This window comes from Coloeus monedula (assembly GCF_965178545.1).
Source record: "Coloeus monedula genome assembly, chromosome: Z".
Lineage (NCBI taxonomy): Eukaryota > Metazoa > Chordata > Aves > Passeriformes > Corvidae > Coloeus > Coloeus monedula.
This window is the reverse complement of record NC_138822.1, coordinates 29,718,124-29,736,340: the sequence shown is the minus strand read 5'-3', so window position 1 is coordinate 29,736,340 and position 18,217 is coordinate 29,718,124. Positions and strand designations below refer to the sequence as shown.

General features: G+C 46.1%; 1 pseudogene across 1 annotated transcript in view; it reads right to left on the bottom strand.

Annotated features, from left to right (window-relative positions):
• LOC309585391 (3'-5' RNA helicase YTHDC2-like) overlaps positions 1–3,473 on the bottom strand; it is a 40,451-nt pseudogene extending 36,978 nt beyond the window's left edge. Inside the window, exons 1-4 of the transcript in view lie at positions 3,413–3,473; positions 2,561–2,651; positions 2,004–2,200; positions 202–401 (exon numbers count right to left, since the gene is read on the bottom strand). The product of the transcript in view is annotated as a 3'-5' RNA helicase YTHDC2-like (transcript). The remainder of the gene's footprint in view (positions 1–201; positions 402–2,003; positions 2,201–2,560; positions 2,652–3,412) is intronic.
• Positions 3,474–18,217: the final 14,744 nt, after the last annotated feature.

Sequence of the window (18,217 nt, the reverse complement as noted above, 5' to 3'; positions counted from 1 at the left end):
AACCATTTATGCTTTTAGTACCTATCTGCTGGCTTAGTATTTCAAAAGCTAGAAAGTGAACTGGAACACAAGATTTTCAATCATACAGGAAAACAAAAGCCTTAAAATAGCATAGAAATATCCCTTACCACAAATATTACAAAATTGGCATTAGTTTAGTATAAATACTGTTATCTTTTTCATTTCATTGAGGAAACATACTTGAGTAGTTTTTCCCGATCCCGTCTCTCCTATAATCAAAACAATTTTATTGTCCTTTATTGTTTGGACAATTTCTTCCTGTTTTTCAAGAACTGGTAGTGATTGCCTGAAGGAATCGAACTCTGATTCCCCTCTTTTCACTGGGACCTGGGGGATACCGTCATTAAGTCGACCGTTTGTCTTGTTCAATTCTTTGTTTTCTGTGAAGAGAAATTAAGAATTTACTTATACAGACACAGAGGAAGGTCACTAAAATACTGCTCAAAAATTATACTTAACAATTAACCTGCCTGCTTTTTTCTGCACCCCTGTGGGTAAAGTGACAAACCCGGCACACATTTAGAAGTCAGACTCATAGCAACACGTCCTGTTACGGTGCTTGAAATAGGCATTTTTCAGAACAGTTATTACTTTCATAGGTATTTCAAACACAACCAGACTCTCCCAGAGCATTGCTCCATGCCAAAAAAGCCCACAAAGAGCAAAAGGAGAAAGAGAAACTAAACCGGAGAAAACCAGCCTGGTGTATTTTGGTGGCCTTCGTATCTGCATGCACGTTTCACATCTGCAGTTTCCCTAGAAATACACGCTCACAGAGTTCAACCTTTAAGCTATTCCATGCATTTGCCCCAACTCGTACTAATCCAAGCGCGCCGTATCGGGGGTCCTGCAGCAGCGTGGTGTGTTAGAAAGCAGTGCGTAAGTAGCCAAAAAACGTGCACATCTTCTGAGGGAGCTGCTTCAAACCCAGCACTGCAAATGCTACTCTGTAATTCCTTGATCATTATTTTCCAGAAGAATGAAAAGCTTGCTGCAAACTCAATTATACATATTTAACGTCATTAACAGATTCACATGCTAAATTACAAGCTCTGTTGTACCAAGACAAACACAGACTAAAAGATTAGGAGAACTAAAAATACATGCTTGAAAAGCAGAGAAAGAGAAAGGTTAGACTCTTCATTAGCTTACCCCTTACATTTCTAAGACATTGTGTTTCAGTACTTTTATTATAGCTGCCCTCTGTTCATTAAACAATCCTATTAAACAACTGAAACAACTGAAAAAAGCAGCAAAGGAAGCACTTTAAGAACAGACACCACATATCAGAAATATTTAATTAAACAAGGCATATTGGTACAAGTGTTTTCTCTTCACTACAGCCACCTCTGCACACAGAAACACAGTATAGCTCTTCCACTCACAGCTGTTAAAGCAGTAATCTAGATAAAAGCGTTGCTTTCAGAAAAACCCCAACATTTTATCAGATGTTTGTCTTCAGTGAACTCCTTCATATCCTAGAAATCAAGAAGTCTGGACAGTAGTGTCTTAAGGATCACATCTATTTTGTAGAGATCAAGAAACAAAAACTAAACTTCTTGCTTTGTCAAGCACGTGAATTTCTGTAAGCAGCACAGCCAACCTCATTCTTTCGTAAGGGTGTTCTCACACGGCATCACGGTAAGACCTGACTCTTCAATCCCACCTCATGGAACTCGTATGAAGCCACATTTCACAAATGTGCTTCCGAAAAGATTTGGCTGGAACTGGCTCAAAGATCCTAAATTAACTCAGCACAAGGTAGACATTGCAATGTGTGTGATACGACTGCCCAAGTTCCTCACAACACCAGTTATAAAAGACCTTGAAAGTAAAGAAAATCCATGTGTTTGTTTAAAGGTGTATGGTAGGGCAGGCAAGGGGACAGAACAGAAAGGGGTTTGTTTTGTACTCGGGTCGTACGTTGTTTTTCCGAGTGGTGTTGACGGACAAGTCCAAATCCGAAGACACGCTGAACATACCAGATTCAATAGCACGGGCACTTCCTCGCTCTGTCCTTGGCAAGAGTTCCGTGCGTTCCTTGTTTGTGACGGGAAAGCTCTGAATGAGGCTCCGAACGGCGTGTTTCGTACGGAGAGCCAAGTCGCAAGCCATGACTGCGTGTGTCAGTTCTGAGACATCCTTCTTCCTTACAGTCAGGTATCGATTTGCTCCTTTTCTGTCGGAGGGAAAAGAAAACATATCGTAGGAATAAGTGACCTAGTCTAGGTTAAACTTTTATCTGTCAAGGTATGAGGTTCTATGCAAAACCTTTTAAAAAAGCAGAGATCATGGTGAGAAGCCTCTTTTATGGACACGTGAAACCCATGAAGTATAAAAGCAAGCCATCTCAAAAAGCATGCCACAAGTTCTTCCAAACAAACAAAGATACTTATTTCTATGCCTACTTTTACACTTTTTTCTTTAATACTATTCCTTGCAGCAGAGTTGGCTATGTTGGAAACATCAATCACTCTATCATCAGTCATGAAACTCCATTCATCTGCACCCAAGAAATGAAAATTGTACCCCAACTTACCCTTTGCTTTTAGACACCAGTCCAAGAGACTGACAGAGCCGGTGAACAAACGTGCTTTCAGTACTAGTGAAACTAGAAGGAAATTCCATCTCTAGAATGATAAATAATAGTAAAAAACCAGTAACAATGCAACAGGCATTCTTGACATGTTATCTTGGTGTTACAGAATCAAAGAATTGTTAGGATTGGAAGGGACCTCCGGAGATCACCCAGAGCAACCCCCTGCCAAGGCAGAGTCACCTGGAGCAGGTGACACAGGAGCACGCCCAGGTGGGTTTGGGATGTCTCCAGAGGGGGAGACTCCACATCCTCCCTGGGCAGCTGTTCCAGTTCTCTGCCACCCTCACGGCTAAAAGGTCTTTCTCATGCTGAGGTGCAACTTCCTGGGTTTTAGTTTATGGCCACTGCTCCTTGTTCTGTCACCAGAAAGTCTGGCACCACACTCCTGGGACTCATCTTGGAGATATCTATACGCATTCGTATCAATACGTATATTTATACGTATTTACACTCAGTCTTCTCTAGGCTAAACAGGTCCAGGTCCCACAACTCTCCTCACAGAAGAGATGCTCCAGACCTCTCATCATCTCATATCTCATCTCATCTCATCTCATCTCATCTCATCTCATCTCATCTCATCTCATCTCATCTCATCTCATCTCATCTCATCTCGTCTGTGGCCTTTGCTGGACCCTGACCGTGCTCCCTGTCTCTGTGCTGAGGAGCCCAGAGCTGGACACAGCACCCCAGCTGTGCCTCACTAGGGCAGGGCAGGGGGGCAGGATCCCCTCCCTGACCCGCTGCCAGCGCCCTCCCGACACCCGCAGGGTCGCCCCGGGCCGGGCCGCGCACCCGCCTCGTCCCCGCTCCGGAACCGCTCCAGGGCGAGCTGCACCGCCATCTCCACCTCCTCGTCCACGCCGAGCTCCCTGAGGGCCTCGGCCCGGGCGCCCCCCGCGGCCCCGCCGGGCTGCCGCCGCGCGACCCGCCTGTGTCGCGACATGGCCCCGACAGCGCCGCCACACGGCCCCGACAGCGCCGCGACACCGGCACGGATCGGCGGGCGCTGCTCCCGGGCCCGGGGGGCGACGCTGGCGGCAGGGCGGGGCCGGGCGTGCGTGGGGTATCCACAGCCGGAATCGGCCCCGAACGGAAGGAAATCGGGTCTTTCCCCCCCCGTTGGGTGTTGAAGCCCGCCCATGTGCCGAGGCCTGTGCATGGCGGTGACCAAAAAGTGGCACTGGTACCCTGTCTGGTCATAAATTACGTGATCTAATTGAATGGCATTGAACGTAGGTGTGGCGAGGGTCATCTCGGCCCTCAGCCTCCTCATGCTGTACAGTGCTACTCGCCCTCGATTTTGGATCGTCTTCTCCTGCTGTCCTTTGACATGAGATAGAAACGAAACCCAAACCTCTTGGGCATGACACAGGGCTCGGTATTGAAGGCTGCTGCTTTAGAAACATCATTAAGTCAGAGGGAGAGTACTTTGAAGAAGAACAAACTACTCCTCAGTTGTGAACTGGAGAATTAAATGAATAGAAAATAAACACCCACTGTCTGATGGAGCTGGCTGAAAAATAGCTCTTAAAAGACGTCTACCAAAGCTGTGTGCAAGGCTCACTTCAGCGTAATTCTGCACTGAGAGGTCGCACTGGAGCTGAACAATCAATCTATTATAAGGTTATTTTAAATTTTTTTTCAGTTTTCCAGTTCAGGTATCTGCCAATGCATCTTCAACCAAAGTACATAATGCTAGCTCCTCATAGCTGCTCCTGTGACATTCAGAGCACATTTGATGTGCTCTGTCACCTCAGAGCACATCACAGTTATTACGGAAAATTAAACAGCTGACTAAGAGGAGGATTCCTCTTACCATCTTTGGTATCAACAGTAATAAAGGAGAGCTCATAGCTCATTTGAAGGAGTCACATCAGAAATCTTTAATTATGAACCCAGACCTGTTACCAGTTTCTGCCTCTTAACAGCATCATCTTGCCTTCCTACAGAAGAAACCCCCATGATCCTGAAAAATGACTCCTCAAGCCCAGTTCTGCTCTCAATTTGCAATCCTGTAAATACAGCAGGGCACAGAGGTAACTGTCTGTTGGGTTAGCGTCCATTTATACGGCTAAGAGTGGGGTGAAGCCTGAGTGCATCCTGCATAACAAAGTTCTTCATACATGCCTTGCTTCTCTCACTGCTTTTTTGACTCCCTGATGCTATCAGAGGGTGAAAAAATGGGAGCATGTAGTCACCCATGCATTGCCTGCTGCAGCCCTCCTGCTAAAGACTGAACTGCAGTCTGCACTTCAGCATATGAAGAAACATGAGCAAAGACAGAATTGTGCTTGCCCAAGCTCTTAGACATGGAGGTTTATATAGACTCTTTATACGTATTCTCTTAATAAAAATGACTAGCTGTGGATTTTCTTATTAGAATTAACAAGCTGTAAGTCTTTAAAAATTCAGTTTTTGTGATTGGCCTCAGAAATACCTTCTAATGTTTACTCAAAACAAATAACTCCTGGAATAAGAATTATTTCCTTCTATTAACATATAGCTAAATGCCCATGTATTTTTTTTAATAAGAAGAATTAAGAGGCAGCACAGTTTTGTGCAAAAACACATCTGCGTGTTTAAATACAATTAGGCATCCTTATTTTACCCTCCCTGGAGGCACTTCTATTATGTAGCAGGTTTTGCTGACTTTTTAGTTTGAGGGATATTTCCTCTCTCGCAAACACTCCTATATTCCACAAAAGATGTCAGATCGAAGAGAAAAAGAACTGCAAAGGAAGTTTATGAAACAATATTATCTATTACATACTGTGTTAGATAGTGTCAGATTTGACTGCAAAATAGGTCGTCTTTTTGGGTTTTGTTTGTTTGGGATATTTTACAGATTTTAAGCGTTGTAAGGCTTGTTAGCTCTTGAAATATGATGCAAGGATTACTGGTGAGCTAATACTATTCTTTAAGATCAAGTTAATGAAAGAGCAGAAGATTTATTTCTCTTTTCAGTTCCTTGACTACAAAAAGTAAAAGGTATTGCAGTATGTGGGGGTTTTAAGCATCATAGTAAATTTGTAACCAGATAGCTGTTGGCTGCTATGATTATTAGTGATCCCATCAAATAAGTTATGTATTTACACACACTTAGGGAAGTAAGACTAATGTCAAATTATAAGGAGCAATACTTGTTTAATAAATGAACTGCAGTGAAAATGGGCATCTCTTGCTTTACTGCACACTACTGTATACACTGGTAGTTCCCCAGAACTCTGGCTGCTGATGTGGGCTCGATGTGGGTGATTGCCTCTGCCCCATTTCTGTAACCTCTCCTATCATCTACTGACAGATCATTTCTTATTTATCTGTCTTTCCACTTCCCTTATTCACTGCCATTTTAATTTCTTTTTGAGACATCAAGGAAAAAAAGCCTTTCGATCAGTTCTGTCCTTGTAAAACAACCTCTCTCAGGTCCTCACTTGCAGCAGTCCAGAGCTTGGGCTGTTGAACTTCCAGGGGAAAACTGCAAGCCTTCAGTGCAGCTCAAGGCATGCACAGAGTTTGGCAATGTCTCCAGAATGAAGGCTGGAAAGAGCATGATTCCCAACAGGGTCAAATATACCCCAGTTCTTCCCACAGTTGTCTCCACTACTCCTCACTCCTAAATTGAGAAACTGTAGTTTCCAGGGTGAGCAAATGACAGAGGCCAGGAGGGAGAGTGCAATGATCCTGTGCTAACAGATCTTCCTGTGTCTAGAACATGTTACAAAGGCAGCATGAAAACTGCAGGGATCCCATGTCTTGTGAGCCTGAGGGATAGACTGAAGGCAGAAGGATTTCATACCTGTGATTCATGTGCTTGTCTCTGCTGAAACTGGAACTGCGTGGAACTGATGTGCTTCCCAGGGAGATTTATTTATCCAGAATGTAATTTGCTGTTAGAATACCGTTTCACTGAAATACTTTGACTAAAATAATACCTATGTTGCAGAAATTTTCTGGAGCACAGAACACATTTAACTATCGCAGTCATCAGCGGCCTGCAGAAAAAGGTTACTGAGGTTACCTCATGGTCACAGTCTACAAAAAGACCAGTTATCTTTACAAGTGCCCCCACTTTTTTCGATCAAAGTAGTATTTTGTTAACAGAGATACACCTTCAAATGATAGACTCAATAACAGATAGTGAAAATATTCAGTATCTTTATTTACACCTATATAGAAGAAATTAATGAAGGAAAATGAACTTCTTACTTTCTGTATCCGAATTGTGGATCCGTATGTAAGATCCAGGAGTAGCAACCTGTTTGAATAGGAGGGCGGTTTAGGATATTTTTGGAAAAAGGGGCAAACCTGTTCTCATTTATATTCATCATCACAAAAAGGTTGCACTTTTTAGGACAGCTTTACGAGGCGGTTGAGCATTTATGAAGGTGAAGAATGAGTAGGAAGCTTCTCAAAAGAGGCACCAATAGTCTATTTAGAAATTCATATTCTATCTAAAATATTTTCAATCCTAACTAAAACATCTCAGTTTTGCAGATCACTCTTGGAGCAGGAGGAGAAAAATCAGAAAAATTGGCCTCACAAAAAAAGAAAAAAAAGTATTTTCTTATTTTCTTTTGAATATACTGTTTTAAGAGTTTTCAAACAGCTCTACTTGCTGAGAATCCCATGGTAGAGGCCGCACAAGACTTAGATTTCTAGATGGAGCTTTAAATCACAGGTCTGTGATGTGAAGTGGATCTAAACAAAGTAATGTGAAGGAGGTAAGACAGTGACTTCAGACACAAGATTTTGATGAGAATTGAACTAGCAATTTCCTAGCTAACCCATGGCTCTGTTAGCAGCAGATGCAGTTGGCTGTACACAATGATGTTATTTAAATAACATTCATTTGAACTGACATTAGATGTCTGTTACTTTAAATTTTGTTACCGTGAAGATCAATAGACAGAGATGGTCTTCATCTGAAGCCGACTGAAATACAGGATAATCTCTCCTTTGATACCACCAGGCGTTGCTTTTGATCATCGCCTACGTCAAAGTCTCCAGTCCGAATACCTAAGCAGTGGCAGCAATTAGAATAGTTAATTCCCCTGTCTGCCCTACAGCAACATCAGAAGCATGCATTTTCTAAGTTACATCATAGAAAATAAAGTAGGTTTTTAGTTTCACTTCCCTAATTTAAAAAAAAAAAAAAAAAAGGAAATAACTTTTACTTAGCCCTTATATTGCCTGGGCATGGTTTATATAGGCTAGGCACAGATTTAGGTCTGGGCATATCATCCGCATCTTAGTACCTTGGTATACGTGTGCAAAGTCATGTGATGTGAGAGTACCTAGTGGCCAAGCCAGCTCCACCCTGGTCCCATGTCCCAGGCTGGCCTTTGTTGTCCCCAGGGAGGTGTCTGATACCCTGGGCTGACCTGGCTGGGATGGCTGGGTGGGTCCTGGCTGCCAGGCCCTGCCATGCCTTCCCAGGCAGTCCCCGCAACCATGGATTGGGATCTGACCTGATCTGCAGAGGGTCCAAGGGATTAGAAATTAGAAGTTAAATTGTATTATAAATTCCCTACCATGCTACTTACAGACTGTACTAGGCTGACTCTGCTTGTAGAAATCCCGTGCCATTCTAATAATAAATTCTCTTCTATGTCAATCATAACATCCTGTTAGGAAAGCAAAGCTTTAGTTGTACCTCTGGTTTAGTGCCATCGTCACTCTGCCAATATCCCTAAGAGACCCCGTCTGTGTTGGGTGACAGTGTCACTCAGATAACAGTGTCTGTTCACCAAGAACCTCATGGAGCAACAGGGAACTTTTTAGCAACTGTGTGAAAAGGGCTGATGCAGTATCTAGGAAGTTGAAAGTCCTGTATTGCACACCCTGGCTATCTTGCTCAAAGGAATATTACTAAATTAAAACTTCCTGCTTGCAAATTAAGATACTGTTTGTTTTGTTGGTGGGTTTTGAAAGAGGTTAATTGAAAAGTGCTATGGCTGAATGCTATCTAGAAGGAAATTTTTCTCTTTTTTTGGTCGATTGATTTTGGTCATTTGGCAGCTTTTACGCAGAGTGACTTAAGCTGTTTTCTACTGCAAAAGCATTTATAGTTAAATTTTGAGAGGTTTACAGTGCTTTTCTTTTTCTATTGTTCAACACCTAATTTGAGGCAGACTTGACTTTCGGAGATCACATGAACTTAAGTGTCCTGTTGATTTGGTGGAAAGTCAGAGAAGTCCAGCATCTCTGGGAATCGGGTGCCTCCTGCCCATCTTTCAGAGATGTCAGATTTTGGGTCTATAAATGTTGGAGAAAAAGTGCAGCTAGTAGTGCTCCAGCATTGTTATCACCGTTTGCATCGACTGTCTGGTATGTGTTTATTTGCATTTGGAAATCAGGGCATTATGGAAAATTTATATTGTAGAATATAGATTAATATTGAAAAATTACAGATCCATTTAACTTATATGAAAAGACAAACAAACAAATACCCAGTGGATTGACTGTTAAAATCCACAGTCTTAAATAGAAAACATACAAACTTTTCAAAAATTTCTTTTGAGAAATATCAAGCCTATTTTGCTACTCACAGCAGTTTGGAAGTCTCACTCCTTGCCCTCCTTCCTTGTTCTCTCTTCCTAACTTTCTAGGCACCACACACCCCTCACAGCAGGGACACTTCAGGAAGAATTGTACTTTCTGCTGCACAGCACAGTCTGTGTTTTAAATGTGGGGGTTTTGCCATTTGAAGTTCACATTCTTGGCTGTAGGAGTGAACTGCCACATAAATCACAGCAGGCACAGGAATGTGGCGAACTGCAGCTTAGGGCATTGCTTTCCAACTGATGTGATGCATCTTTTTAAAAAACTAGATGGGCATCACGGTACAAGCCAGCAAGCTCAGCTGGTTTTACAGTCTTGCATGCCGTACCACAGCTAGGATATCAGCTGTCCCTATCAGCAAGGAGGAACTGGTATGGGGGATTTGTTATCAGGGGAAGTCAGAACCCACTGCACCAGGTTTGCCTGGGACTGGTGCAAATGCAAAAAAATTAACTACAGCTGATCCCCAGAAACGAAAAAGATAGCAGGAAAAATTCAATTCAACCAACTCAGAAATTATTCACAGTGAGCAGGGGGAAGATAAGGAATGGGTGAATTCCTCATCCACAGAGAAAGCTACTGTGTGAAGCATGCAGCTGAGAACAAAAGATGAAGTGTTATCTAGATTAGAGGAGAAGTGGGAGACTAGTTTAAAAAAAGCTGAGAACTGGCCAACTGAGAGGCTTAGCAGATAGCGTCAGGATGGAGAGAGGTTGTTCTTGGAGATTCTCATTGCTGTATTTTGGACCCGATCTTGCTCCATTGATATTGGTGGCCTTGTCAGGAAACACTGTTTCAGGACTCTGTAAAGAATCACAGAATCAAAGAATATCACAAGATGACAGGGACGCAGACGAATACATCGCGTCCAGCTCCCTGTGGTTAAGAATTTTCATTCTTAGTAAGAAGCAGTTACTGTGTTTGCAGAATGTGTGCACGGATTCTTGTCTGTGGTATTGAACAGCTGGTCTATGGGGTCTGGCTGAACAAAGTGGTGTTGTGACTTCACATCTTCTCCAGTAGCTGCAGTAATCAGCTGGTATCACACATCAGCAACATCCTACCTGGGACTGAGAAAAAGCGTGCGCTAAGACTAAGAGTCAGACCACTGTAGGTCAGAAGATGGAACATCTGAAAGGGTAGTTCCAGTATTCTCTGGTCTCGGTGCCTTGAAAGAGTGTGGAAGTGTGTTGGCTCCATACCACAGTGCCCTGGTCATCCAGCAAGAACTAATGTGAGCAACCCAATTTGGAAATCTGCAGACACCGAGAGAATCCGAGAGTGAGTGTATGCGTGCTTGCACTTGCAAGCAGCTCTAGTTAATAAAATGCCAGAGGGACTCTTTACCTTGTAATGACTTACTTAATCAAGGTACAATAAATATTAACAATTAAAACTGTTGCCATCAGTTAGCGTACTTGAAAGGGCCTGTGCAACAAGTGTGATAACTTTGCTGAATTTATATATTCATTAATCCCTCTCAGCAACAAGGAAGATGTTTTGTGGCATGAACTGGATGTCTTCAAAGACTTAATGAATAGGAGAAGGATAATACCTGATACTGTGAGAGAAACGCATGTCCTTAAATAACAGGGTCTTTTTTTTCAAATACAGAAACAGGTTAGGAAAAAAAATTAGTTGTCCCACATTAATCACAGAGTGATGGAACAAGAAATGTAATGTGTGGTGATGTGATACCTTTATTGTATTTTTATATAAGCTTTCTGTACCCCAATGGTTCATCCCTACCTTCCCCACTCCTATTCCCAGCTGGTTTGCCCCAGACCCAAGCCGCTCCTCCAGTGCTACATGGTTGTTCTCCTCCCCTTGTTCTAGCTCTTTCCCTATCAATCACCCAAACCCCTCCTGTTGTTCCCGAAGGTCCAGTGTCCATCATCTGAAACCTCCCAATTTACCCTTATATGGTCCCCATCAATCCCCCGAAACCCTAGGCCTCTAGATACCTCCCCCTTTGGAAATCCCCTAAACCTCGATGCCCCATTGGGGTATGTGATCCCTTTCCCTCCTCCCCTTGAGGCTATTGGCCCAAGGAAATGTCTATCCTCGTCCATATCCCTCCCTTAGAGATTTCTATTGGTCCCCAGTTAAGCCATCTCCATTGTAACACCTCCCTTTATAACAGGTTCCCTGGAGCTGCTCGAGGCCTGTCTCCTGGGAGTTGCCTCCAATGAATTTGGGTTATGCCGTGTGGCAAGCCTCCTTGCTACTTTTTATCCTCTCCCTCATCCGGACTGCTGACAGCAGCCACTGTGCCTGGAGGGAGCTTCAGCTCCCGTGGGCAGAGCTGAACTCCTGAGGAGCAGCTTTAAAGCCAAGAGCCTCCAGCTGCTCCCCACTCCTGTCGCACACTGCAGGAGCTAGCCTGGGCAGTGGTCAGTGGCGGTCATTGCGACACAAACTGAATCGGGGATGGGGAAGCAGAGATTAAAAGATTTACTAAGAACTGGTTTGTTAGAAGCAATGCATACCGCTTGCCCAACACTTACTGTGCCTACCAAAGCAGGATGAGAAGCTACGAGACTTGATAAAGGGAAGGAACCTTGACCAAAGATCCTGTTTTTAACCTAAAGCTAACTCAGACCAGTCTTGAAGTTTGGACTTAGCCCAGGGGCATAAAGAGCATGCGCAGGGAGGAAAGGTGAAAAGTTCAGGATGAGGAAGACCCTTTACTTCATCTGAGGAAGACTCTTATTTCATCTCGGAGACCCCTGCCCACGACCACCAGACAACACTGCGCAAGCGCAACGCGGATGTAAATGACTTTTGGGCTCATTGTAATACGAGGCGAGGCTGGGCAGGGCTGGGCAATGAACATGTATAGGTGTATTGGGAAACTCAATGACTATGGGACTTGTAACCCAATAAATACCAGGCTGAATGCAGCTGTCGGTAGCATGACTTTGGAGGAATTATCCCCCATGCGTCCCAGCGCTGGAATAAACGTACCTACTTTACTCCTTATTCCAGTAGTGGAGTCTTTCCTGCTCATCAAAACCATGGAGCTCAGTAGAATCTTTTGAGATTCTGAAAGAGGAGCTTACTTGCTTTATCTCTTGATGCACTGGTGTCCTCAGGGGTGAAACACCCCCAATATGAGGAAATGCTCAGTGTGCCTGAAATCATGGATTCCTAGAGAGTGGGTTTTGGATGGAAGGGACCTTGAAGACCAGCCCAAGACAGGGCTGGTTTTCTGAGCTGCAACTGCAGCACTGTAGAACCTGGTGAGATTGCCATGGCTCCCCTTGTTGAGCTTGTCCAGGCCCCTCTGGATGGCATCTGATCCCTCAGGTGTGTCAACCACAGCAACCAGCCTGGTGTCATCTGCGTATTTTTTCCTGGGTTTGGGGATTTTTTGCCCTTGGAGCCCTTTCCAGAGGTGCAGGAAAAGCTCCTGCAGCCACAACCATGGAAGAGCTTTGGGAAAAGTGTCTATCCCGTTGCTCTCCGTTAATCAGAATTGTTGTGAAGAAACATAACATATGGAGCTGTTGTATAGGAAGAGTTTTCAGGCATTATTCCTCCTCAAATTATTTTTGTTCCAAACCCGAAGGAAAAGAAAGAGGAGGTTCACTGCTAATGCAGCGTTACGCTTGCTAGTAGTGTCATATTAGTTAGTATCAGTATTGGTTAAAAACAGTGCAGCAGGTATTTCTGAGGAAGGCTAGGGAGTAGATAAATTTCATTTTCAGTTCTTGTGAAGAAGCGTATACATTGTGCAAACAACTCTCGCTCTGCACACACACCTTCCCAGTGAAGTGTTCATAGCCAGCAGAGGTGTCAGCAGTCTGTGCAACAGCTCTGCCTGACAGCAGCCAGAAATACAGCACTGGGCTGTTGGGCATTCTTAGAAAGGAGCAGGGAACGCAACACAAAACACGATTAGGCCGCTCCATGAATCTGTGGTGCTGTTTTGGATATCATTTGCCATTGTTTCCCAAAGCACAGGCAAGGTTCTAGTAGAATTACAAAGGCAACACCAGAGCACTGCAAACATTTGGGAGGAGAAAACCATGCTGGAAAAAAAGCTCAGCCCTCCCTGAAGATGCCTGACTGGAACTTTGGACTGTGAGTTAAGCCGCCTAGGTAAGATAAAGGGAACACTACTGTTCAATCATTTCAGGTCTAGGGAGAAGGAAATAAAGCTGAGGGAAACGAATGCATCTGAAGAAAGCCAGAGGCAGCAGAAAATCATCCTGGCTGGCTTTAGGGTGGGGGCAGCCACAGCACACAGAGGCCAGGTTTGCACAGAGGAAGGAGGCAGGAGGAGAGTTTTGGGCATGTGGTGTAACCTCTGGTGAGAGGCAGAGAACAGCCGTCCTCCCTTACACCAACCGGCCCAGCTGTGGAACCCCCAAGCGCAGGAAGGCCACATCCACAGGACATTCCCGTGAGGGGCAGCTGAGGGGGTGTCAGAATCCATCAAACACCCCCCCGAAGCGCTGCCCAGAGGCCTTGCACCACAGGGACTGCAGGGGATGCAAAGTGATGCCGCAGATCCAGAGCCTGGTGCAAGAGACTCTGTCAAACTGCCCCTCCCCTTCCCTGGGGAGCTACCTGGGCATTCCCAGCTGGCCTGAAATCTATTAATCCATTGCATTCTGTGTTTGTTAGGGGACTCTCACTGATGCCATGAAGATTTTTGCCTTTTCTTTTATACCCCTGTTATACCCCTGTTACACCTTTTTACAGCTTCTGCATTCCTAGTGCTTTTTGCCTACATTCTTGGACTTGTTTGTTAAGCTAAGAGACTAAACATTTTAGAAGCTTCGTAGCTAGGGATCAGTGTGCCCCAGACCCCAAGGTCCTCTCCAGAACATATTCTGTAAACCGAGACAGAACCATCCAGGGGAAGGTTCCTTGGGGAAGGGGGGGCTCACTTGAACCTCTCATTGGGGAATCTTTGATAGATATGCTAATTAGTAAAGCCTATAATGTTATACCCAATGTGGGGGGGGGAGGAGGAGACACGGGAAGAGAGACACAGAGACACAGGGAAAGACTCGGTGGGGTACATCTCGATGCATATGACCTGGACGTGTACACCTAAGGATCCTTAAGAATAAATACCAAGGTAAAATCCCTTTTCCCCTTCTAACCGTGTATGCCTCTTGATTTTAAGACCAAGAAAAGGCATCATCACCACCAGCTGGAGAGGATCATCGGGACGCTGGTGGGATCTACAGAGTGCTGATATGTTCTTAATCTGTCAGTCACTATCTTTCTGTCTTGCCACCTCTTTTCTATTTCTTTCTCTTCCTTTCTCTCATATATTTAGTATTAAATAAAATCCATACTATTGAATTTGGCAAATGGTCTCATTTGCACTTTAATTCGGGCAGACACATTTCTAATACCTTTAATCCCCATCCTCGGCCGAGGGCCTCCAGAGCCCCAGGGCTGCAGGAAAAGCTCCTGCAGCCATGGCCATGGAAGAGCTTCTGGAATAGTTTCTAGCCCATGGCTCTCTGGTTTTGTTAGTCAGAATTGTTACATCTCACCATGGAGCTGTAAAGGAACAAATTTTCATGGATTATTCCTCTTCAAATTAACTTTGTTCTAAAGAACAATGAAAAGAAAGAGGAGGTTCACTGCTGGTGCCAAGTTCTGTCTGCAACTACTCTAATATTAGTTAGTAAATTGGGGGAAGCAACAAGGGCAGTGCAGCAAGCACTTCATTAAATAAAAGTCAGAACGCCACCTAAAAGATCCCACGTTGATGTAGTTACACAGCTTGGGTTTGCCCAGGAAGTTTGTGGTGTTTTCTTTCCTGGGAACGCCAGCACCTCCCTACTGCAGGTCAGAACGAGTCTGGGAGCAGGGGAGCTGCTGGCAGATTTAAATCGAGATGTGATGATCATTTTTCACTCAGCCTCTGTCACCTTTGTGATAGAGACAGGAGGCTTTTCCTTCCTTTAATTATAGGCCTGTAGTGGGCCCAATTTTGTCCTTTCTTTTATAGGAACCCCCTTACAGATGAGATGGAGCTGTGTGAGAATCAAGGAAATTTTTAATTGCCACTGTAATTGACAGTATTGACAATTTACTAATATTTGTGACTTGTCTGTATTTCATCACAAGTGACTTGTTGGGAGACTGAATATTAGTCAAAGCATTTCATTTTATTTTGATTATGGAAAAAAGAGGTATAGGAAAAGCTCCTATGGCTATATATTTTTCTCAACAACAACAAAAAAAAACAAACGTATTTGAAATCATGGTAACCTTCCCAGCTCTGCCTTGGGAGGTTTCAGAATTACTATGGTCTAGCTAAACTTTTCAGATTAATGAAAAAAGAAGCTAAAGAATCTTAACAAAAGACAAAAAATGTTCCACGAGGAATGGTTGACTTCACCTTCCTCAACTCATTTTTATCACAGCCCTCAGCAGCAATGGCATGTTGGCTGTGGGTGTGAGAGGCGGCAGCTCCCTGGCACACACGGTGCTGCTGGCAGAGCTGGCTGCTGCCTACTCAAAGCTCAGGTAGGCACCTGAGCTGCCTTGCTGCACTGCCAGAGCCATCTCAAGGCTGATCTGCAGTCCAGAGGTGGTGGTCAGCTGGAAGCTGCAGGACTTGCCGCAGGGCAGCGCCGTGAGCTGGCAGTGCAGCGAGTGGGGCAAAAGCAGCCAGGCCGATGGCACCAACGTTTGGACCCAGCGGGAGACTTTCTCCACATCCAAGCAGGAGCCTGTGCAGAGGGTGTCCAGCAGGTACCAGTGCTGATCCCTCGGCAGCTGGCCACCAGAGGCGTGGAGAAAGCACCTCTGCCCCAGCAGCTGCTCGCCGGAGCACAGGCACTCCAGAGCCACACGGACGCGCACGGCCGGTGGCTGCCTTCTGCTGTCCACATGGAAGGAGTGGCCGGGGGGTGGCCGCAGGATGACCAGCGGGCGGTAGACGGCGCTGTTTTCCTGGATGCTCCAGGCTTCAGAGCTGGTGTCCATCCCGGTGGCTGGGTGCAACTCCGGCATGAAGTTCCTCCTGGAGAGCACTCGGCAGACACCGAGGAGGTCCTCCAGCAGCTCCTTCAGCACCTCCAAGCTGGGCGGGTCCTGCTGCAGAATCACAGAATCACCCAACAGTTGGGCTTGGGAATGACCTTTGAAGGCCATCCAGTCTGACCCCGCAGCCATGAGCAGGGACATTCTCAGCTAGACCAGGTTGCTGACAGCCCGCTCCAGCCTTATCCCAGATGTGCCCATTGGTGATTGGGTGGGCACAGCCAAAGTGCTGCCACCACTGACTGCACCCTTGACCTTCTCGTCCTGCTCACTGACCTTCTCCTGGCTGCCGACCTTCTCCAGGCTGTTGGATCTCTCCTGCTCACTGCAGCTGGCAGAGCCACGCTTTCTTCTCCTCACCAGCCAGCAGCCCACAGCAAGCAGAACCAGAACCAGGGCTGCTACAGTGACCCAGAACAGCCACTGCTGCTGCAGTGCTGAAGGGAGCAGGGTTTCCATGGTGCCACTGCTCCCCTCAACCTCCTGCAGGAGCCGAGTCATCTCCTGATGAAGGTATTCCTCGCGCTCCTGCATCCGCTTGACTGCATCTTCATTCACCTGTACCTGCACCTTCAGCCCAGTGTGGGTGGCTAACAGGGCCAGGATGAAGGCAAGTGTGGGAGACATGGCCTGGTGGGAGAAAGGGGGCTCAGCAGGTGTGGCTGGGAGGGAGCAGGGGGCTGGGGGCACCTGGAATGTCCCCAGAGCTTCTCTGGTCCCCTGCCACGCTGAGAGCCCCAAGCCCCTCTTGCCCCAGCTCTGGAGACAGAGCCCTGCCCCAGCTCTCACTCTGGGTTTAAACCCCCCTGGGCATCTCTGCCAGCCCCCATCCAGCCCAGCTTTGCCACCCCCCATCCAGCCCAGCTTTGCCACCCCCCATCCAGCCCAGCTTTGCCAGCCCCCATCCAGCCCAGCTTTGCCAGCCCCCATCCAGCCCAGCTTTGCCAGCCCCCATCCAGCCCAGCGTTCCCTCTGCATCTGCCCTCACTGGCTGCCCAAATCCAAATGCCTGCTGATGGCCCTGGACACAGGTGCCAGTGTGACCTGTCCTCTGTGATGTCACAGCCAGCAGAACCATGTCACCTGGCTGCCAAGCTGGCCATGCCCCTGCTCACAGCTCCCATTGTGACCCATCCCCTGGCATGTCACAGCCCCCAGAGCCACACCTCCCACCCCACAAGCCCCAGCCTTCGTCCCCACTGCCAAGCTCAGTGGCTCCTGGGCATCCTCACCCTGAGTACAAACCCAGCCACAGGAGCCCCCCAGGGCGCTCGGCATCAAGGCTGCACCCTCCCTCAAGGCATCTGGAAAGGCACACGGGGACTATAGGTGGATGTTCCAGTGCTGACCACCCTGGCTGCCCTCCACGGGAACCTGAACCTCACGTGCTGCACCTCGAGGACGTTTCCTCTCCTCCTGTCCGTTGTCTCTTGGGAGAAGAGATCGATCCTCACCTGGCTGCAGCCTCCTGTCAGAGAGTTGTAGCATTTGGCTGGAGCAGCCAGCAGCAAAGGCCAGGGCAAATCCATGCCTTCTGAGCGTTACAGATTTCTGTGCAGTGCCCCGCTGCTCTCTGGTGCAATGTCACTGCCATGCTCCTGGGGACAACGGGGATGTTCTGCTCTGGGCATTTCTTGGTTTTTTAGCTGCACAAACTCTGCACACTTAGATTTGAGATTGCTGAGCTTCATTCTTGGCACCATATGTGATTCTGTGCCTCACACTCCAGTGGTTCCAGTCTTTAGACAGTCACCACCCAACCTGAGGTAAAGCATAGGAATGGTACATTCCTGGGAAAAACACTCCCTCTTGCCCCCTAAGGTCCCTCAAATCTGGGCTTACTTACAGTGAAAAGTTTCTTAAACCTCAGAATTATCTTATTTAAGAAAGCAAGAAATAAAATTAAGCCCAATGAAGGAACCATCATGTAAAATTAAATTTCAAGTACCTCCAACTCTTGAGATGTCACTGTCTGTGAAATTTTACTTCTGCCACTGCCTCTGCGTCCCCTTGGAG